Raw genomic sequence first — 23,038 nt, 5'->3', positions numbered from 1 at the left:
AATTTTATTTTATTATTACTTCTATTTTGTCATATATATATATATATATATATATATATATATATATATTAGGGGTGGGCAAACATAAAAAATCAATCGCATTAACTCAGTGACTTTCTGTGATTAATCATGATTAATCGCATGGTATATGTGAAATCCAAAAATGAATTCAAAAGCCGTGTTGTGTGGGCCGCTGAAGAGGAGGTACTGCTGGCCCACCACCACCAGTGGGCGCCCTGCCTGGAGTGCGGGCTCCAGGCACCAGAGGGCGCCGCCGCCTCACAGGAGCAGCCAAGGTGACAGCTGTCACCCATCACCTGAGACAGCTGACAGCAATCATCAGTGGGGTATATCAGCAGGACGGCATCTCCACCTCATTGCCGAGATATCGTTTCTACCTGAGAGGTAACGTATCAAAGCTGACGGAGTGTATCCTTTTGGATTTGTGCTTAGTTTGTGGATTACTGTTCCAACGAGAGGTGGAGGTAACTTCCCTGCTGTTCGGAGTCTTGGGTGCAAACGCGCCCCCATCTAACTGTTCTTTGTTCCTCGCCAGCAGTACCAGGTCCGACACGCGGAGGCAGTGGCCACCTGGGAGTTCGGGACTTGGCGGCTCCAGTATTCCCGGGGTCCTGTGGCGGAGGAAGCCGTGTGGTTCCGGTCTTACCTTGGAGAGGCGTCTCCTATCTTCGAGCCTGCCCACACGACACTTTTGTGAATTGACTGTTGTCCATTTCCGTGATTGGTTGTATTCGTTGTGCACATTCACAACAGTAAAGCGTTGTTATTTGACTTACTCCATTGTCCGTTCATTTGCGCCCCCTGTTGTGGGTCCGTGTTCCTACACTTTCACAACAGGATATCTCGGCCAGCGTCATGGATCCCGAGGGGCGTCAACCGGCTGTTGAACGGCCAATGGAAGAACAGGGCGCACAGGCGTCCGCAGGAGGGGTAATCGGTGAGTTGCAGCGGATCCTCACCGCTTTCACGACTCGGTTGGATTTGATGACCGAGCAGAACGTCCTCCTGAACCGCAGGGTGGAGGCTCTCGCCGCGCAGGTGGACCCTGTCGACCCTGTGCGTAACAGCGACGTTCCACTGGTCGTTCAACGACCCCTCCCACCTTCCCCTGAAGCATACATAAGCCCCCCAGAGCCGTACGGAGGCTGTGTGGAGACGTGCGCGGATTTTCTTATGCAGTGTTCGCTTGTCTTCGCACAGCGTCCCGTCATGTACGCGACCGACGCTAGCAAAGTAGCTTATGTGATAAATCTGCTTCGTGGTGAGGCACGCGCTTGGGCTACAGCGCTCTGGGAGCAAAGTTCACGGCTCCTTCTGACATATGATGGGTTTGTGAGGGAGCTCAGAACAGTGTTCGAACACCCTAATAGAGGAGAGACCGCTTCAGCCGTGCTGCTGTCAATGAGACAGCGGCGCCGGAGCACAGCTGCCTATGCAGTCGACTTCCGCATCGCGGCTGCGAGGTCCGGCTGGAATAGCGCTGCCCTCCGCGCCGCCTTCGTAAACGGACTGTCGTTGGTCCTCAAGGAGCACCTGGTGGCTAAGGACGAACCGCGGGATTTAGATGGGCTTATCGATCTGGTTATACGATTAGACAATCGGTTAGATGAGCGCCGTCGGGAACGAGACGAAGGGCGTGGCCAGGCACGCGTCGTCCCTCTCCCTTCCGGTTCCGACCGCGTTCCGCCCTCCCCACGCTCCACGGCCCCTGCGCTCCGTGCGGTTACAGCCCCCCCTGCTGACGAAGCTATGGACACGAGTAGGGCAACATTTAGGGCACCGGTTACACAAAGGAGGCTGGCCCGCGGGGCATGTTTTGTTTGTGGCTCGATTGAGCATCAATTAAGAGACTGCCCCGAGCGGTTAAACACCAACGCCCGCCCCTAGGAACTGGGCTAGGGGTGGGCCGAGACATTCACGTGGGACACACCCACATCGCCACACGACTCCCAGTTACAATCCTTTATGAGGATTTAACCCTGAAGGCCCCAGCACTGGTGGACACGGGCTCAGAAGGGAATTTGCTAGACAGCAAATGGGCCAGGGAGATAGGGTTCCCTCTGGTGGCGCTTACCTCGCCTGTGCAGGTACGGGCGCTAGATGGCTCCCTACTCCCTCCAATCACTCACAAGACACCACCAGTAACACTGGTGGTGTCAGGGAATCACCGGGAGGAGATCGAGTTTTTCGTGACTCCGGCCACCTCCTGTGTGATTCTCGGGTTCCCCTGGATGTTAAAACACAATCCCCGGATCGATTGGCCGTCCGGGGTAGTGGTTCAGTGGAGCGAAACCTGCCATCGGGTATGTTTAGGTTCCTCGGTTCCTCCCGGTTCCCAGGCCAGGGAGGAGGTCAGAGCCCCGCCCAATCTAGGGACGGTGCCGGTGGAGTACCATGACCTTGCGGAGGTGTTTAGCAAGGATCTGGCGCTCACCCTTCCCCCGCACCGCCCGTATGATTGTGCCATTGATTTGGTTCCAGGCGTTGAGTTCCCGTCCAGTAGGCTGTACAACCTCTCACGACCTGAACTCGAATCAATGGAGACCTACATCCGGGACTCTTTGGCTGCCGGGTTGATCCGGAATTCCACCTCCCCGATGGGTGCGGGTTTCTTTTTTGTGGGGAAAAAGGATGGCGGATTACGTCCATGCATTGATTACAGGGGGCTGAACGAAATCACGGTTCGTAACCGATACCCCTTACCCTTGTTGGATTCGGTGTTCACGCCCCTGCATGGAGCCAAGATATTCACCAAGCTTGATCTTAGGAATGCGTATCACCTGGTTCGGATCCGGAAGGGAGACGAGTGGAAGACGGCATTTAACACCCCGTTAGGACATTTTGAGTACCTGGTCATGCCGTTCGGTCTTACAAACGCTCCCGCAACGTTCCAAGCATTAGTTAATGATGTCTTGCGGGACTTCCTGCACCGGTTCGTCTTCGTATATCTAGACGACATACTCATCTTTTCTCCGGATCCTGAGACCCATGTCTGACATGTACGTCAGGTCCTGCAGCGGTTATTGGAGAACCGGCTGTTTGTTAAGGGCGAGAAGTGTGAGTTTCACTGCACCTCTTTGTCCTTCCTGGGGTTCATCATCTCCCCCAACTCCGTCGCTCCTGATCCGGCCAAGGTTGCGGCGGTGAGAGACTGGCCCCAACCCACAAGCCGTAGGAAGCTGCAACAGTTCCTCGGCTTTGCGAATTTCTACAGGAGGTTCATTAAGGGCTACAGTCAGGTTGTTAGCCCCCTGACAGCCCTGACCTCACCAAAAGTCCCCTTCACCTGGTCGGATCGTTGCGATGCCGTGTTCAAGGAGTTGAAACGGCGCTTCTCGTCTGCACCCGTTCTGGTGCAGCCCGATCCTAGTCGCCAGTTAGTGGTTGAAGTGGACGCCTCGGACTCAGGGATAGGGGCTGTGCTGTCCCAGAGTGGGAAGACTGATAAGGTCCTTCATCCGTGTGCCTATTTTTCCCGCAGGTTGACCCCGGCCGAACGGAACTATGACGTCGGCAACCGAGAGCTCCTTGCGGTGAAAGAGGCTCTTGAAGAGTGGAGACACCTGTTGGAGGGAACGTCCGTGCCATTCACGGTTTTCACTGACCACCGGAACCTGGAATATATCAGGACCGCCAAGCGGCTGAATCCCAGGCAAGCCCGCTGGTCACTGTTCTTTGGCCGTTTTGACTTCCGCACCACCTACCGGCCCGGGACCAAGAACCAGAAATCGGATGCCTTGTCCCGGGTACACGAAGACGAGGTCAAAACGGAGTTGTCGGATCCACCGGAACCCATCATCCCGGAGTCCACTATCGTGGCCACCCTCACCTGGGACGTAGAGAGAACCGTCCGGGAGGCCCTGGCACGAAGCCCGGACCCCGGAACTGGACCGAAGAACAGACTTTACGTCCCACCAGAGGCACGGGCTGCAGTCCTGGACTTCTGTCACGGCTCTAAGCTCTCCTGTCATCCAGGGGTGCGAAGAACCGTGGCAGTTGTCCGGCAGCGCTTCTGGTGGGCGTCCCTGGAGGCCGACATCCGGGACTATATCCAGGCCTGTACCACCTGCGCCAGGGGCAAGTCCGACCATCGCAAGGCTCCGGGACTGCTACAGCCGCTGCCCGTGCCTCATCGCCCCTGGTCCCACATCGGCCTGGATTTTGTCACGGGCCTCCCGCCGTCCCAGGGAAACACCGTCATCCTCACGATAGTGGACCGATTCTCCAAGGCGGCCCACTTCGTGGCCCTCCCGAAGCTCCCAACGGCCCAGGAGACAGCGGACCTCCTGGTCCACCACGTCGTCCGCCTGCATGGGATACCATCAGACATCGTCTCCGATCGCGGTCCCCAGTTCTCCTCGCACGTCTGGAGGAGCTTCTGCCGGGAACTGGGGGCCACGGTCAGTCTCTCATCCGGGTATCACCCCCAGACCAACGGGCAAGCAGAGCGGGCTAATCAAGAAATGGAGCAAACACTACGTTGTGTGACAGCCGCGCACCCGGCGGCCTGGAGTACTCATCTGGCCTGGATCGAGTACGCCCACAACAGTCAGGTGTCATCAGCCACCGGCCTCTCCCCCTTTGAGGTGTGTTTGGGGTATCAGCCCCCATTATTCCCAGTGGTTGAGGGAGAGGTCGGTGTGCCCTCGGTCCAGGCCCACCTGCGGAAGTGCCGTCGGGTGTGGCGTGCCGCCCGTTCTGCTTTGTTGAAGGCCCGGATGAGGGCGAAGACCCATGCAGACCGGCGGCGGACCCCGGCCCCTATGTATCGCCCCGGGCAGGAAGTGTGGTTGTCCACCAAGGACATTCCACTGCAAGTGGCCTCCCCAAAACTGCAAGACAGATACATAGGTCCATTTAAGATTCTCAAGGTCATCAATCCCGCCGCAGTGAGGCTTCGGCTTCCAGCCTCACTGCGGATCCATCCAGTATTTCATGTGTCAAAGATCAAGCCCCATCACACCTCGCCCCTCTGTGCACCCGGTCCGGCACCACCTCCTGCCCGGATCATCGATGGCGAGCCGGCTTGGACAGTGCGCCGGCTGTTGGACGTCCGACGGATGGGCCGGGGCTTTCAATATCTGGTGGACTGGGAGGGGTACGGTCCCGAAGAACGCTCCTGGGTGAAGAGGAGCTTCATCCTGGACCCGGCCCTCCTGGCCGACTTCTACCGTCGCCACCCGGACAAACCCGGTCGGGCGCCAGGAGGCGCCCGTTGAGGGGGGGGTCCTGTTGTGTGGGCCGCTGAAGAGGAGGTACTGCTGGGCCACCACCACCAGTGGGCGCCCTGCCTGGAGTGCGGGCTCCAGGCACCAGAGGGCGCCGCCGCCTCACAGGAGCAGCCAAGGTGACAGCTGTCACCCATCACCTGAGACAGCTGACAGCAATCATCAGTGGGGTATATCAGCAGGACGGCATCTCCACCTCATTGTCGAGATATTGTTTCTACCTGAGAGGTAACGTATCAAAGCTGACGGAGTGTATCCTTTTGGATTTGTGCTTAGTTTGTGGATTACTGTTCCAACGAGAGGTGGAGGTAACTTCCCTGCTGTTCGGAGTCTTGGGTGCAAACGCGCCCCCATCTAACTGTTCTTTGTTCCTCGCCAGCAGTACCAGGTCCGACACGCGGAGGCAGTGGCCACCTGGGAGTTCGGGACTTGGCGGCTCCAGTATTCCCGGGGTCCTGTGGCGGAGGAAGCCGTGTGGTTCCGGTCTTACCTTGGAGAGGCGTCTCCTATCTTCGAGCCTGCCCACACGACACTTTTGTGAATTGACTGTTGTCCATTTCCGTGATTGGTTGTATTCGTTGTGCACATTCACAACAGTAAAGCGTTGTTATTTGACTTACTCCATTGTCCGTTCATTTGCGCCCCCTGTTGTGGGTCCGTGTTCCTACACTTTCACAACAAGCCGCTTAAAAGCACAGTTTTATTTGAAAATGTAAATGAACATTGCATATATTTGAAAATGTAAATTTCAACTGAAACACACTAATGAAATCAAATATAAAACCACTGGCAGGTCATTTATCCTGTTTCATATCAAAATAACAATATTCATGTCCATGACTAAATGTACTACAACAAATACGTCACAATTGTACACAGACCACAACTTGATATGTGTACAATTGTGATGTATTTGTTTTAGTATATTTAGATTTTGTTGTGATTTGGCACTTTATAAGCCGATTAAATTGAATTGAAATTGAACATTTTATTGAGTCTTAAAAGTAAATAAATATGAATTTGGTCACTGGATCCTTAAACTTTGTACATAATGAACTCTACATGGTGAATCCTTGATCTCTGGACATAAATAGGAATAAACAAAATCTGTAGTTTTTGTCAAAAGCATTTCCTTTCAGACATTATTGGCATGAATGTGTTTCCATATATCTGAGCTGAGCTTAGAACTGCTGTGCTTCACTTCAGGATGTAATTTGAAAAGAAAATACAGCACGTTTCATTTTGGGAGGAAAAAAAACGTTTTAGTCGATTATAGTTTCTTGTCTGTATTACATTTGGAAAGAGGTGTCATTTTATTTAAAGCGGCGATTCATTTTGAAGTTATTAATTTCGACCGGACTCTGTCTCAGCCGCGCAGCGTTTCGAGCTGTGTGAACGGAACGGAGGACGATTCTCGTTTCTTGACAGCAACAAGACAAGAGTCCCAGTTAGTGACTTTAATCCACACAAAAGTGACTGACGATATTTTAATGGCTTTGCGAGGGGTTAAGAAGCGGCTTGCCGTTTCTGAAGAGCAGTGAATCAAAGAACCAACGAGCTACTGGATCGAAGCATTGCTTCAATGGTTCATGGTTTCAAAGTGGAGCTGCGCTGCAGCAATGGTTTATTACAGACCAAACCCTGAATATCCGACTTTATTTGTACGTCCGTATGACTCTGAAACTCGGAAAAATCCGTATAATTTACGGACTATAGGTTGACATGAAAACCACCTAAAAGCTGTGTTCACCGCGGGGACACGTTCGGCTATTCGAGATTATTCAAGATTTTTTTTTTTTACCGATGACGAACGATGCGTAAAAAAAAAAAAAACTGACCGATGCAGCTGCATCGGTTCAAACCGGTCTGGATCCGGGCCTGATCCTGTAGAACTTTGTACCGAAAATGTCCATTCAAAAGTTCGGCGTCTTTCTGCATTTTGTTTTGTTATACATTGCATAGACTGTACTTTTCTCGATCCTCGTGTCGTTTTCTGTGTGAACTCAGCTGTCCGCAGGAAGCAGCAGCATAAGCTCGCCCCCGACTGACGCTTTCAAAATAAAAGGCAACGAGCAACAGTCATAAAAGGCTAAAAAAACAAAAACCGCAGCGTTAAGGGGAGGAACAAAATTGTCGGCGATAATGACCTCAATAATTAACGCAACGTTAGCGCGTTAACGTTGCCCAGCCCTAATATATATATATATATATATATATATATATATATATATATATACACACACACACAGACACACACACACACACACACACTGGGCCACTTGGCTATTATAATATAGATGTTAAAAGTAGCACTTTACAAGTCAAAATTATGCCTTGGCCACAATTATAAGATTAGAAATTGCAATTGTGGGGATCTAATAATTACGAGATTAAAAATGTGAACTTTAACGAATGATTTTGGCTTCCTATTTTGATTTACGGGGAGCAGCGACGAGTTGAGCCGAGTGGACCCGAACGCCGAGCTGACCGACCCGTGCGCGTTTCTCCGCACGCGGGCAGTGAGAAAGGAGCGTCATTGTGGAAAAGACGCGAACAGCTCCTCCCGGTGCTGCGTGCGCACACGTGAAATAACTCAGAAGAGCCGAAAAATCACTTTGGAACGCAGAAGAAGCAGAAATTGAAAGCCTGGTCAGCGGCGGACAGTTTGCTAGCGAGGAGCAGCCGCAAACTGATCCCAGATCCGCGACCCCGCTCGGCCCGGGGACAGCGAGCACCTCGTGTCCCTCCGCTGGTGGACTCTTCCCCGTCTCTCTCTCTCTCTTTCTTTCTCTCGCTCACCCCCCCCCTCACACCAGTTCTGTGGGCTGGCTGGAAGTCGTGTCGCTGGGCGAAGTGGATTTTCGTGCTCGCCGCAAAGTGAAAACGGCGCTTCGGTGAGAAATGCTAACGGCGGCGACAAAAAGGACACTGAGTAAGTGAACGCACCGTTATCTGCTTTTCAACTTGACACCAAGCTTTCAGCTCTGCCCGACTCGACGCCGAATTATTTATCCGCTTATTCAGCCTCCGCCATAAACCGGAATAACTTTGTAAGACTTAAATGCTGGAAGTCCTGTTGGTCTCAGGCGGTGTTAGTTCCACCTGGCAGCAGTATGCTCGATATATAGTCCTGCATCAACCCTGGAAAACTTACTTAATTTGAACGATTGCGCAGTTGTTGTCATAAGTGATTTTTTTTAAGGTGCACTTGCGTTTCGTTGTTGGTAAAGAAAATGTGTAGTCTGTGCAGGGATGAAAGCTTCCATTATAAATGCTCCTGCTGCTGCTGATATGTGAATTGTATTGGCTGCTTCTCAAAACCTGTCTTATTTCACTTCATGGGTGCGTGAGCGCCCCCACACATTCTTGGCTATTTTCTTTTTGTGGATCGTTGGAACCCACGGACAGATATTTGGGTTGTTGCATGGCCATCCATGTCATGGAGGGATGGGGGGGGGAGCTCCTGTCATTCATGTGCCCTTAAATAAATCACTATTGCAGCAGCAGTGGCTGCAGAGAAAAGCTGCATGTCAGGATTTCGTACCATGCAGCTGAAGCAAAAGCATATAAATTTTCTTTGAAGGAGGGGGCAGGGGAGCTCCTACATATTCTGATTCTGCAAGCATTTTTTACATGCATGTGTCCGCTCTTACAGGTGTAGCTTGTCATGAAAAGCTCTGTGCAGGTCTTGTCGGAGGTGTTGTTTGTGGTGGGGGAGTGTCTTTGGGTGGGTACAGAAAGGTTTTGAGCATTGTCAATCCTGCATTGGGGATTGGATTGAATGTACCCCCCCCCCCCCCCCCATTTATGGGTGTGATTGACACTGTAAAGTAGCCTCATGGCCATCCTTTATCTGTACTTAAATCCGATTAGAGCTATTGCAGACACAATGAAGAGACCTAACCATGAGCCAAACTGTTAATAGGATGATACAGGGTGGGTTAGTTTCTTGGAATTGCATCAGAGACTTTCCGCAATTGAATCCATGGCCCCACTGCATGTTTGGGTTTCTACCCTTCAGCTCCTTTCAACAGAAAATAAAGTGACGTGGTGTATTTCTGTTCCCGATTCTGGATGAGATATTTAACTGTTCTGTGTAGGCTATAGGCTGCAGGCTGCAGCCTGTGGGACACTTAAATGTTGCATACAGCAACATATGAAACTCCCTGTGGACAGAATACTTTAATTATTGAGAGAGATTGAGGGACAGAGTTTCTTTGAATCGTTCTGGTGATACTTGGAGCCATACTGATTTTTGGCTGTTGATATGTGGGTGGCTATTTGTTTTCTCATTTTAACCTGTGCAGAGTTGACAGCATTATTCACTGTCATGCTGCTGAAGCATTAATTTTTGCCTCGAGTTGCCTACTTAAAGCTGTAATTGTGTGTTGTCTTTGTGCTGACTCCTATTTTATTTTATTTTATTTTATTCTTTTTATTTGTTGTGGTAGCTTACTAAAGCAGTTATATAATAAATCTTTGGCTTTTAAAGCTACAGTCCCTTTGTATTTTTTACAATTTATGTCATAAAAAGGATTTTCTTTTGCACTGCTTTAATTTTATTCCTTAATATTCAGATACAAGAATCAGAATCTTATATCACTAATCTGCTTAAAATTCACATTTTCTAGAAGCAGTTTAGGATTTTGAGAAACAAGATGTCATAACACACTGGGAAACTCAGTTTCCCAGAATGCTGTTCAAGGGTCAAACGGCACTGCTTATGCTACATATGCTAGTGTTAGCATCACAGAGCTGAAGAAACACAGTAGACCTTGTTGTGACTAGGGCTGGGTACCAAACTTTGTTTTTTTTGTGGCACTGACCGAAATGCTTTGGTAGTACTGAGTATCAAAACATGCCTCATCTTTCGGTGCCAAGTTTCGGTACCCAGAGGTTAATCACGTGATCAAGCCTTGACAATTCCCTTATTGGTCCTTCAGAGTGGCTGTTGTTTTTTGAGGGTGTTGATGATTTCTTTATGTTGATTGCAGCCCCTGCAGTGGTTCTGTAATCAACTGCTTCAGTAACTGCAGAAGCAATGAACCAATGAAGCAGTGCTCTGATCCACTGCTTTGTTGGTTCATTACTTCACTGCCTTGACCTTCGGACCCCAAACCCAATGTGTGACTTGGGATCATTATGCATAGTGCATACCAAGTCTGGTGACAGTCGGGCTAGTACAAGATGACTATCCCTCTTCGTCAGCATCTGAATCAGCCACAATGTGTTTCCTTCTCAGATGCTCTTTAATTTGGTTAAAATGCTCCAAAATGTTTGAGTTCAGTTGCCAGGTAGCCGTGATATTGTTTGGGCATAACTTTTCCGGTGACATCACGGTTGACCCCAATTACCACTACCGCGCATGTGCGTCGAGGAGAGAAAGGCAGCAGAAGGTACAGCTGCAAGTTTGAGAGAAAAGCAAAGCTTAAAGAAATTAATGACATTTGATTATTAAATTAGTCACAGACAATTTTGATAGCCAAGGTAACTGTGACTGGTCCGCTGCTGATTTTGTTCTATCAACTATGTGTACAGACACCTTTTGTGCTTTATTACATGCACAACTGTGCAATAATTTTACCATATCTATGCATACTTAACTTACACTCACTATATTCTGTTTTTCATGTAATCTGTTCAGATCAGTACTGTTTATTTACTTACCAGCAAACATCGCAATATACTTTGGCCACCTTTTTTTAAATGTAAATATTTTTCTTTTTCTTTGCTACTTTACAACTCTTGCTGCTGCAACAAGTGATTTTCCCAACTGTGGGATCAATAAAGTTTATTTTAGTCGACTATTCATGACAGTCCTGGTTCAGTCTATGCACATGTTCCTTCTCATAAGTCAGAAATGGCGAGATCTCAGTTTCCATTGAATGAAGCATGGACGTTGAACCTTGTGCATGTGCTGAACCCTTCATGTTGTCTGCAAGATCCCACAGGGTGACATCATTATTCTTGCCATGAAATCGGTCAAAATTAAATTCTTTATCAGTAGTTAGCTGTGATTTTAAGATATACCACATGGTTGTATAAAGTAACTAGATTTCAATTTGAAATCAATTTGGTCAATTGTGTGAAAATTCAAATGGGACAGTTACACATTTAACCTTTAATTTAAATCACCCAGTATCTGTCTGCTCACCAAATTTTATTGAAATCAGTTCATTACTTTTTGAGATATCCTGCTAATAGATAAACATAAATGCCAGTGAAAGCTTTACTTCCTGCAGCTCATGCAGAATGAAAATAACTGATGACAGACCTCTAGTGAGCTGTGAGAAGCATCACCTTGTACAAATTAGTTATTTTGCTCGGTATAGCAGGCTAGTTAATTAGCTTCAGATGTCAAGCTCACTTGGTTTAGATGCTAAATTATGGGGTAGATTGTCTGCAGCACTTCTGTGAACAAAATGCAATCTATGCTTGGTTGTAAAATCAACTTAGTGCAGGTTTGGTTACAATATGTGGCAGACCAGCTCATGTTGCATCAAATTTGGTGACTCATCAGATTCTGTGACATAGTACAGAGTGGTGTTCAAGAGCTTAGTGTGCCTGTTTATGGAGTTGCATCAGGAAGGGCATCTAGTGTAAAACCTGTGCCAAATCAACATGCAGATCCATATCAAATCTTCTGTGGTGAACTCAAGTGAAAGGAAGATGCCGAAGAACTTACTGTCAGATTCTGTGACATATTTGGGAATAAGTGAAATAAACATATACGGATGCCCTAATCTAAAACCTTTAGAGGCATAATTTATGTAACAGTGATCAACATCTATTATGTGGAAAAAAACCTCACTCACACCTGGATAAGGGAAACGGCACGGTGAGGATTCTCTTCCTGGACTTCTTGAGTGCCTTCAACACCATCCAGCCCCTTGTACTCCAGGACAAACTGAACAGGATGCGAGTCGACCCCTGCCTGGTCACTTGGATCTCTAGCTACCTCACTGACAGTCCGCAGTATGCCAGGCTGAAGGACCCCACATCTGACACTGTGATAAGCAGCACTGGAGCACCCCAGGGCATGGTGCTGACCCCTCTTCTCTTCACCCTGTACACCTCTGACTTCTGCTACAACTCCGAGTTGTGTCACATCCAGAAGTTTGCAGATGACACAGCCATTGTTGGATGCATCAGGGATGACAGAGAGGAGGAGGACAGGAGCCTAGTGAAGGACTTTGCTGCCTGGTGCCACACAAACCATCTACAGCTCAACACCTCGAAGACAAAGGAGCTGGTCATTGACTTTGTGAAGTCCAGACCATGGCCATGAGCAGTTGTTTTCCAGGGAGCTAAGGTGGAGGCTGTGGATTCCTACAAGTACCTCGGGCTGTGGCTGGACAGCAAACTGAACTGGACAACAGGTTTCTTCCTGTTAAAAGGGAGTTTTTCCTTCCCACTGTCGCCAAGTGCTTGCTCATAGGGGTCGTTTTGACCGTTGGGGTTTTTCTGTAATTATTATTTGGCTTTTGCCTTGCAATATAAAGCGCCTTGGGGCAACTGTTGTTGTGATTTGGCGCTATATAAATAAAATTGATTTGATTTGACAACCAACACCAACCACCTGAACTAGAAGGGACAGAGCAGGCTGTATTTTCTGAGGAGGCAGCGGCCGTTTAACATCTGCAGGAAACTCCTGTGGATGTTCCACCAGTCCGTAGTAGATGGCGTCCTCTTTTACACTGTGGTGTGCTGGGGCGGCAGCACATCCAAGAAGGACACATCCAGGGTGGACAAGCTGATCAGCTGGGCTGGCTCTGTGGTTGACATGAAGCTGGATTCTGGTGTCAGAGAATAGAACACTGGACAAACTGTTGGACATGATGGATGATGCCAGTCACCCTCTGCACACCGTCATCAGCAATCAGAGGAGCCTCTTCAGCCACAGACTGCTCCTTCCCAAGTGCAGGACCAACAGACTGAAAAACTCCTTTGTCCCTCAGGTCATCAGAAGGGTACAGCTCCTCACTCAGGGGGAGGAGGAGAAACAGGAAGACAGAGGATGGGAAGGAGAGGAACAATAGTAGCCAGTAAACCAGTATTGATCAGTATGTCTGGTATTTATCTTGTGTATTTGTATTTATATTTGCAAACTGTTTTTCTTTTTTATAATTTTGATACTCTGTGTACTTCTTACCCTGTGTGTTGCTTTACAATGCTGCTGGAACCTCAATTTCCCTGAGGGAGTCTTCCCAAGGGATCAATAAAATTCTGTCTAATCTAATCTACAACCTCAATTCCAATGAAGTTGGGATGTTGTGTAAAATGTAAATAAAAACAGAATACAATGATTTGCAAATCTTCAATACACCACAAAGACAATATATTTAATGTTCAAACTGATAAAATTAATTGTTTTTGTGCAAATATTTGCTCATTTTGAAATGGATGCCTGCAACACATTTCAAAAAAGCTGGGACAGTGGTATGTTTACCACAGTGTTACATCACCTTTCCTTCTAACAACACTCAGTAAGCGTTTGGTAACTGAGGACACCAATTGTTGAAGCTTTGTAGGTGGAATTCTTATCCATTCTTGCTTGATGTAGGACTTCAGTTGTTCAACAGTCCGGGGTCTCCGTGGTTGTATTTTGTGCTTCATAATGCACCACACATTTTCAGTGGGTGACAGGTCTGGACTGCAGGCAGGCCAGTCTAGTACCTGCACTCTTTTACTACGAAGCCACACTGTTGTAACGTGTGCAGAATGTGGTTTGGCATTGTCTTGCTGAAATAAGCAGGGACGTCCCTGATAAAGACGTTGCTTGGATGGCAGCATGTGTTGCTCCAAAACCTGGATGTACCTCTCAGCATTGATGGTGCCATCACAGATGTGTAAGTTTCCCATTCCATGGGTACTAACACACCCTCATACCATCACTGGCTTTTGAACTTTGCACTGGTAACAATCTGGATGGTCTCTTTCCTCTTTTGTCCAGAGGACACGACGTCCATGGTTTACAAAAACAATTTTAAATGACGACTCATCAGACCACAGCACACTTTTCCACTTTGCGTCTGTCCATTTCAAATGAGCTTGTGCCCAGAGAAGGTGGCGGCGTTTCTGGATGTTGTTGATGTATGTCTTTCGATTTAACTTGCACTTGTAAATGTAGCAATGAACTGTGTAATGCAGTGCCGCCTGAGGGATCGATGATCATGGGCGTTCAGTGTTGGTTTTTCGGCCATGCCGCTCTGAATCTTCTGATTATATTATGGCCTGTAGATGATGGAATCCCTATATTTCTTGCAGTTGAATGTTGAGAAACATTGTTCTTAAACTGTTGGACTATTTTTTTTTCATGCAGTTGTTCACAAAGTGGTGATCCTCACCCCATCTTTGCTTGTGAATGGTTGAGCCTTTTGAGGATGCTCTTTCTATACCCAATCATGACATTCACCTGTTTCCAATTAACCTGTTCACTTGTGGAACGTTCTAAACAGGCGTTCTTTGAACATTCATCAACATTCACAGTATTTTGTTGCCCCTGTCCCAGCTTTTTTGAAATGTGTTGCGGGCATCCATTTCAAAATGAGCAAATAATTGCACAAAAACAAAAAGTCTATCAGTTTGAACATGAAATAGCTGGTCTGTGTGGTGTATTCAATTGAATATAGCTTGAAGAGGATTTGCAAATCATTGCATTCTGTTTTTATTTACATTTCACACAACGTCTCAACTTCATTGGAATTGGGGTTGTAAATGAAATGTCAAATGAGCTGACTATTCTAAATAAAGAAAAAATTATGAAAATATTGATATACAGTAAAACCCACTTAAACCATCATCGTATAAACCGAATATTTGCACTCACCGGACAAATGTAAAAGTCCCATTGCTTTTGTATGGATTTCCATGGACAACCCCAATTCCATTGAAGTTGGGACGTTGTGTAAAATGTAAATAAAAACAGAATACAATGAATTGCAAATCCTCTTCAACCTATATTCAACTGAATACACCACAAACACAAGATATTTAATGTTCAAACTGATAGACTTTTTTTTTTTCTGTAAGTATTTGCTCATTTTGAAGTGGATGCCTGCAAAACATTACAAAAAAGTTGGGACAGTGGCAACAAAAGACTGGGAAAGTTGATGAATGCTCAAAGAACACCTAATTTGAACCAGGTGAATGTCATGATTGGGTATAAAAGGAGCATCCCCAAAAGCCTCAGCCGTTTACAAGCAAAGATGGGGCGAGGATCACCACTTTGTGAGCAACTGCGTGAAAAAATAGTCAACAGTTGAAGAACAATGTTTCTCAACATTCAATTGCAAGGAATTTAGGGATTCCATCATCTACAGTCCATAATATAATGAAGTTTCAGAGAATCTGGAGAACTTTCTACACATAAGTGGCAATGCCGAAAACCAGCATTGAATGCCCGTGACCTTCGATCCCTCAGGCGGCACTGCATTAAAAACCGACATTGTGTAAAGGCTCTTACCACGTGGGCTCAGGAACACTTCAGAAAACAATTGTCAGTTAACACAATTCGTCGCTACATCTACAAGTGCAAGTTAAAATTCTCTCATGCAAAGTGAAAGCCATACATCAGCAACATCCAGAAACGCCTGAGCTCATTTGAAATGGACAGACGCAAAGTGTGCTGTGGTTTGATGAGTCCACATTTCAAATTGTTTTTGGAAATCATGGACGTCGTGTCCTCATGACAAAAGAGGAAAAACACCATCCAGATATTTACCAGCGCAAAGTTCAAAAGCCAGCATCTGTGATGGTATGGGGGTGTTAGTGCCCACGGCATGGGCAACTTGCACATCTGTGATGGCACCATCAATGCTGAAAGGTACATCCAGGTTTTGGAACAACACATGCTGCCATCAAAGCAACATCTTTTTCAAGGACGTCCCTGCGTATTTCAGCAAGACTATGCCAAGCCACATTCTGCACGTGTTACAACAGTGTGGCTTCGTAGTAAAAGAGTGCAGGTAGAAGGAAAGGTGATGTAACACAGTGGTAAACATACCACTGTCCCAGCTTTTTTGAAACGTGTTGCAGGCATCCATTTCAAAATGAGCAAATATTTTCACAAAAACAATAAAGTTTATCACTTTGAACATTAAATATCTTTTCTTTGTGGTGTATTCAATTGAATACAGGTTGAAGAGGATTTGCAAATCATTGTATTCTGTTTTTATTTACATTTTACACAACGTCCCAACTTCATTGGGATTGTAATAAACACCTTATATAATGGATTTTGTTTAACAGATTTTCACTCGCATCAGACAAAATGTCCTGTCTGATCTCATGTATTTACATTTAAAACCCTTCGCATGTACCAGACAGAGCAGTCTGGTACATGTTTTTTCTTACCGCTGTCGCCGGTGTTCTTGCTCTCGGGGTTGGTAAGGTTAGACCTTACTTGTGTAAAGCACCTCGAGGCAACTTTGTTGTGATTTGGCGCTATATAAATTGAAAAAAATTGAAATTGCATTTGTACTGCTTCGTCAGAGGCAGTGATTAGTGATCTGATATTTACTGACCGTCATGTATAATTTGGATGTTATAAAAAGAGATGACAGCTTTGGAACCAGAGTAAGTGTGATTCTCTATGGCTGCTGTGTGCCAACACTGGAGGAGAACTCAGTGGTATCTCTCTAGGTCTGTATTTATTACTTTGTGCTTTTAGACATTTTTGGTATAGGTTTTTTCCCCCTGAATACAAAAAGCAACCTGGATTGATGTGCTGTCGTAGGTCTGAGCATGAAACTAAGTGGCTGCAGACAGAGTGGAGCAACCTTTAGGCAGTAAAAGTCGGCCCGCAAGGTTGCGTAATGATTATTGATAAAATAGCTATTAATTTGTCATTCATTTTTGTGATGCACACTTCTGGCTTATTTTACTTTTATCAGCTGCACTGCACCCGGAAAGCATTCACAGCATTTCACGTTTTCCACATTTTATGTTGCAACCTTATTCCAAAATGGATTATTATTTTTCCTCAAAATTCTACACACAGTACCCTATAATGACTATGTGAATTTTTTTTTTTAGATTTTTGAAAATGTATTAAAAATAAAATAAGAAATCACACACACATAAGTATTCACAGACTTTGACATGAAGCTCCAAATTTGAGCTCTGGTGCATCCTGTTTCCACTGATCATCCTTGAGATGTTTCTACAGCTTAATTGGAGTCCTCCTGGGGTAAATTCAGTTGATTGAACATTATTTGGAAAGGCACACACCTAACAGTGCATGTTAGAGCACAAACCTAGCATGAAGTCAAAGGAATTGTGTGTAGACCTCCGAGATAAGATTGTCTCAAAGAACAAATTTGGGGAAGGGTACAGAAACATTTCTGCTGCTTTGAAGAACAGTAATGAACACAGTGGCTTCCATCATCCATAAATGGAACAAGTTCACATCCACCAGGTCTCTTCCTAGAGCTGGCCATCCATCTAAACTGAGCAATCAGGGGAGAAGGTCCTTAGTCATGGAGGTGACCAAGAACCCAATGGTCACTCTGTCAGAGTTTCAGCATTCCTCTGTGGAGAGAGGAAAACCTTTCAGTAGGGCAACCATCTTTGCAGCAACCCACCAATCAGGCCTGTAAGGTAGAGTGGCCAGACGGAAGCCACTCCTTGGACTGCATTTACAGTATATATGCACTTATGCAATTATGCCTTGATCACTCATTCACAGACACACTCACATGCCGATGTAGGGGTGCTGCCATGCAAGGCGCACACCAGGAGCAACTATGGGGATTAAGGACCTTGCCCAAGGGCCCTTAGTGATTTTACGGTCTGGCTGGGGTATGCACTGAGGATCCTCTGGTCAAAGCCCAATGCTTTACCACTAGACCATCACCTCCTTTGTAAAAGGCACATGGTAGCCTGCCTGGAGTTTGCCAAAATGAGACAAAGATCAAACTCTTTGGCATGAATGCCTGGTGTCATGATTACAGTAAACCAGGCACCATCCCTACAGTGAAGCATGGTGGTGGCAGCATCATGCTGTGGGGATGTTTTTTCAGCAGCAGGAACTGGGAGACTAGTCAGGACTGAGGGAAAGATGAATGCAGCAATGTACAGAGACATCCTGGATGAAAACCTGGTCCAGAGCACTCTTGACCTCAGACTGGGGCATCGGTTCATCTTTCAGCAGGACAATGATCCTAAGCACACAGCCAAGATATCAAAGGAGTGGCTTCAGGACAACTCTTTGAATGTTCTTGAGTGGCCCAGCCTGAGCCCAGACCTGAATCTGATTGAACATCTGTGGAGAGATCTGAAAATGGCTGTGCACCGGCACTTCCCATCCAACCTGATGGAGGTTGAGAGGTGCTGTAAAGAGGAATAAGCAAAACTGCCCAAAGATAGGTGCACCAAGGTTATGGCAACATAGTGAAGAAGACTTGAGGCTGTAATTGCTGCCAAAGGTGCATCAACAAAGTACTGAGCAAAGGGTGTGAATACTTATGTACACGTAATTTTGTAGTTTCCTATTATTAATAAATTTTTAAAAAGTGCTATGTTGTCATTATGGGGTGTTGTGAGTCAAATTTTGAGGGGGAAAAATCAATTGACTCCGTTTTGGAATAAGGGTTTAACAACAAAATGTGGAAAGAGTGAAGTGCTGTGAATACTTCCCGGATGCACTGTATATCAGAAGGCGCACAAGTTAAAGACTTGTCAGAAATTGACTGGAGTGAGATATACACTTTCAGCTTTCCATAGACAACCAGCAGTTTCAGAAACAAATATTTTATTGAAGAATGATGTGACACTGTATGTCAAATTGATGGGCAGATTGTGTCATCGTCATGTTTTAAATTCTTTCAGTCACATGTCAGGCTATGAACTGAACCCATCTTATGTTGACAGTCTGTCACAACCTGCATGATGCGAAAAGGTCATTGGGCAGAATGAAAAATTCACCTTTTATATTGTAAGTTGCTTCTGCTTTTTGGGACAGCGACACATCTGTGCTAGGCTGGATGTGTTTACGTCTTGTGTACCCTAGTAGGCCAGAGCTGGTAGTTTTTGTTTGTTTGTTTTTTGTCCAGGGCATCTGTTTCAGCTTCCTCATTTGTTGGTGCAGTCTGGTCATGGACAAGCTGAATCGCACTGTTAAATAACCAGGGAAAAAAGCCCACTCGGCACCAACTTCTCCCAGCTGATGCTTTCTCATGCTTTCCATATGGGTAAAATGTCAGTAATTTCAGGGCCCCGGGTTTCTAATGAGGGGTTTTGCCCATGGTGTGTTGGTCTGTGGTGGGCGAGATCAACGTTTCTAAGTTTTATAGGGAATTATTACTGCTCTGAGATGCCTCACTGGCCTACAGAAGGGCGTTGGCAAGCCAAGAACTCTTTTTACCCAAGCAAACTGGTTTGAACAGGTTCTTATGGGGCTCTTAGACATGGGTGTAAAAGAGAATTATATGAAGGCGTTTGCATTAAATTTGCAATTTGCTGTGAGTTTCATACATTACAAGGCAGCTTTACAAATTTGTGCTTGGACATGCGGCTCATACTGGACGGATATGTCTCTTATGTATGGAAGAACGCTGTGAGGGACAGCTATTGTCCTTTTAGCATCCCTACATAGAGACAGGGTGCTCTTGCTGGCATGCATGGTAGATTTTTAACAATACTTGTTCTTTAACGTCAGCAGCATAGAAGGAAAAGAGTGATTTACTGCAGTGTCTGTGAGGGCAAGGCAGGAGCAATTTGAGTGCTGATTGAAACCAGGTCTCCCATTCCAGCTGGTGGGATTATGAACCATTTACATCAATGTTTTACAGGGTGCTCCTGCAACAGGGAAAATTGGAAACAGATACATGACCCAAAAATACCATGAGCAGGCTTTTTTTTTTTTTTTTTTTTTTCCTTTTCCATTTAGTGTGTGCAGTGTTGTTTAGGAAGATGATCAAATTGACTGGTCAAACATTAGGATAATTAGGTTTCAGCTGTTTTTTCATTTTGGAGGCTTTCACAAGTTCTTGTCTAATTTCGAATTTCTTCCAAATGTGCATCCTTTTCTTATGAAGAAGCTCTTTAATGTGTGACCATTATAAATGAAGCAGAGGATTTGTCCAATTCTGTGAAGGTGTCGACAGGCAATTTGAAAATACTGATTACTTAAGTAATTGAAAAGTTTAAAGGTAATTAATAATAATTAATTTTGAAAAGTTTGTCCCATGTTCTCACAAGACTGGACAATGGAATGTGAATATTGAAGTAAAAACAAAATTAACATGTCCAAAGTGGGTAAATGTACCCTTTTGGACTTGAAGTTCAATTTATAATTTGTTAATACTGTGATACTGGTTCAGTAAGTGCAAGTTATGCTATTCTATTTATGCTATGCTAATAGATCAACACCCCCCCCCCCCCCCCACACACACACACAAAAAAAGCTGGCTTCTTCTGGTCTTCTTCTATGCAGCACTTTCTGTAACTGTATGTGGTGCTGCCCCAGGTGGTGATTAAAACGCCAGCAGATGCAGTGACAGCGTTCTGCAGTAGCATAGTAAAAACCCGAAGAAGGCCTCTGGTTTTTAATGAGATATACATTTAAAGTAAGTCATGCCACACTTTGTTTATTTTAATTTATCTTGGAGTAAGTTAATACATTAAATAACTTTACCAAATCAAATCATTCTGTTAAAATGCATCACCTCTGAATCGTATTGTAGCCCATGTATCTAGATATGTATGGGTTCATTTTATAAGGGAGAGCTGTCCTTCCCTAGTATTTGCTGTAGATATTACAGGTGAGAAACACACAGTATTTGCTGCAGCTGGTTCACAGTAAAAGCTTTCCAACTGAGATAATTGGTTTTTGGTTTTATTGTAAAGCAACTGCAGAATGCAGTGAGTTACAGCCACTGGGGGTGCCGTACCATAATTTAATTGGGCAGATGGTCTCAGTCTGCACTGTCAATATAAGTGTGTATATAAGTGTACTTGTTAAATGCAATATCATGAATATCTTAACAATGGTCAGCAGTGCTTTGGACATGTTTCTTTTTTTTCATACTAGTTCATATTTTAGAAATCTAAGATAAGAAGAAGGTCAAGGCTTCAAATCCTTTATTATTACTTGCAGGCAGCTCAGAAATATCACTGCTCTTTTTGTGGCCATATGTACTTTCTGAAAAATTAAATTTCCAAGACAACTGTTAAATATCACACACACAATGAGCAGGCAGCTGCCTATTGGTATGCACGACAAAGTCTGCAGTGAGAAACTGTTGCTATTCATCTGCCGTCCTTGTGATGTCAGATGGTCCCAGATGGCTTTGCATTCTCACCACACAGGCCATTTAATTAAAACTTATAACCAGAAAGCACACAAGTGGATTGTTCTCAGGTGTTAAACTGTTCTGTTGTTCCTTCCCATGTTAGTATTTGTTTGCTTTGTGTTATTTCTCTCCACTCGTTGCTGCATAGATAATCACGTGAAGCGTTTCATTTCGAGTGTATCGCCCATAGGGACGAGTATCGAGAAGAAATGATTTGATCCACCTACATCAATAGCCTTTTTGCTTAACAGTTCTCTTATCGGTCCTTCAGAGTGCCTGTTGTTTTTGAGGGTGTTTGTCGTTAATTGCAGACCCTGCAGCGGGTCTGTAATGGCTCCGCTTTGAAGCTTGAACCAATGAAGCAGTGGTCCGACCCGCTACTTCATTGGTTCTTTGCTTCGCTGCTTTTCAGAAGCAGCAAGTCTGCTTCTTAACCCCTCTAAGCTGTATAAAGATGTCAATCATGAGTCACTTTTGTGCAGATTAAAGTTATTAACTGGGATTCTGTCTTGGTGCAGGCAAGAAATGAGAATCGTCCTCCATTCCGTTCGCATAGTTCCAAACGCTGCGCCGCTCCGTGCCGTATCACGTTTGAGTCTGGTCGGAATTAATAACTTCAAAGCGAATCGCCGTTTTAAATCAAATGACACCTCTTTCCAAACGTTGTAAAACAAACATAAACTACCTTCGACCAAAATGTTTTTTTCCTCCCGAAATGAAATGTCCTGCATTCTTTATGAATTACATCCTGATGTGCAGTGCAGCTGAGCTCAGCTCAGTGGTATGGAGTGACCTTTGTGCCATTAATGTCTTGAAGGAAATGCTTTTGACAAAAACTACAGATTTAGTTTATTTCTATTTATGTCCAGAGATCAAGGATCCACCATGTAGATTTTATTTATGTCCAAAGATCAAGGATTCAGTGAACAATTTCATATTTATTTACTTTAAGACTCAATAAAATGTTGTTGACATAGAAAACCTGTAAAGCCTACTTTTAGTACACAGAAAATTCAGAAGAGGTATCGATAAGGGACTCGATAAGGATTGATAAGTGAAATCGATACCGATAAAATCTTATCGATACCCATCCCAAATCACTTACTATAGATGTAAATCACTGATATGATGATCAGGTGCTCTGAGGTCATTTATATCACCAATTATTTAGACTTGATTTTAATATTGATGTATTATGATCATGTCTTCTTTGAAAAAATTTGTTTGTAGTTATTGCTTATGTTATTTCTTTTTGTTACCTTTTTTACACGATCACCTGCAAAGTCAGTGCATTTTAATCTGTACAAGTTTGCAGTGTAAATGGCAAAATTCACAAGTACACAGCAGTCTTAAATGCTAAAAATAATATTGTTCTGGTCTCGTAGTTGAGGGTATTGCTCGCTCATTCATGTGAAAATAGAATAATTACAGGGGTTTCTGTGTGTACTGAAATAGCCTTTGTGTGTCTTGCCTGCTGGTATTGTGAGAAAATAT

The 23,038-nt window shown here is 45.2% G+C and overlaps 1 protein-coding gene across 1 annotated transcript in view; it reads left to right on the top strand.

The window, feature by feature from the left end:
- The first annotated feature begins 7,882 nt into the window (after nt 1-7,882).
- Nucleotides 7,883-23,038, top strand: part of LOC117521706 (receptor-type tyrosine-protein phosphatase F-like) — a 535,666-nt gene continuing 520,510 nt past the window's right edge. The window contains exon 1 of the mRNA XM_034183049.1: nt 7,883-8,181. The gene's annotated coding sequence lies outside the window, so the exon portion shown is untranslated. The remainder of the gene's footprint in view (nt 8,182-23,038) is intronic.

Source organism: Thalassophryne amazonica, chromosome 12 (genome assembly GCF_902500255.1).
Source record: "Thalassophryne amazonica chromosome 12, fThaAma1.1, whole genome shotgun sequence".
In the NCBI taxonomy this organism is placed as follows: domain Eukaryota; kingdom Metazoa; phylum Chordata; class Actinopteri; order Batrachoidiformes; family Batrachoididae; genus Thalassophryne; species Thalassophryne amazonica.
This window is presented reverse-complemented; position numbering and strand designations above follow the sequence as displayed.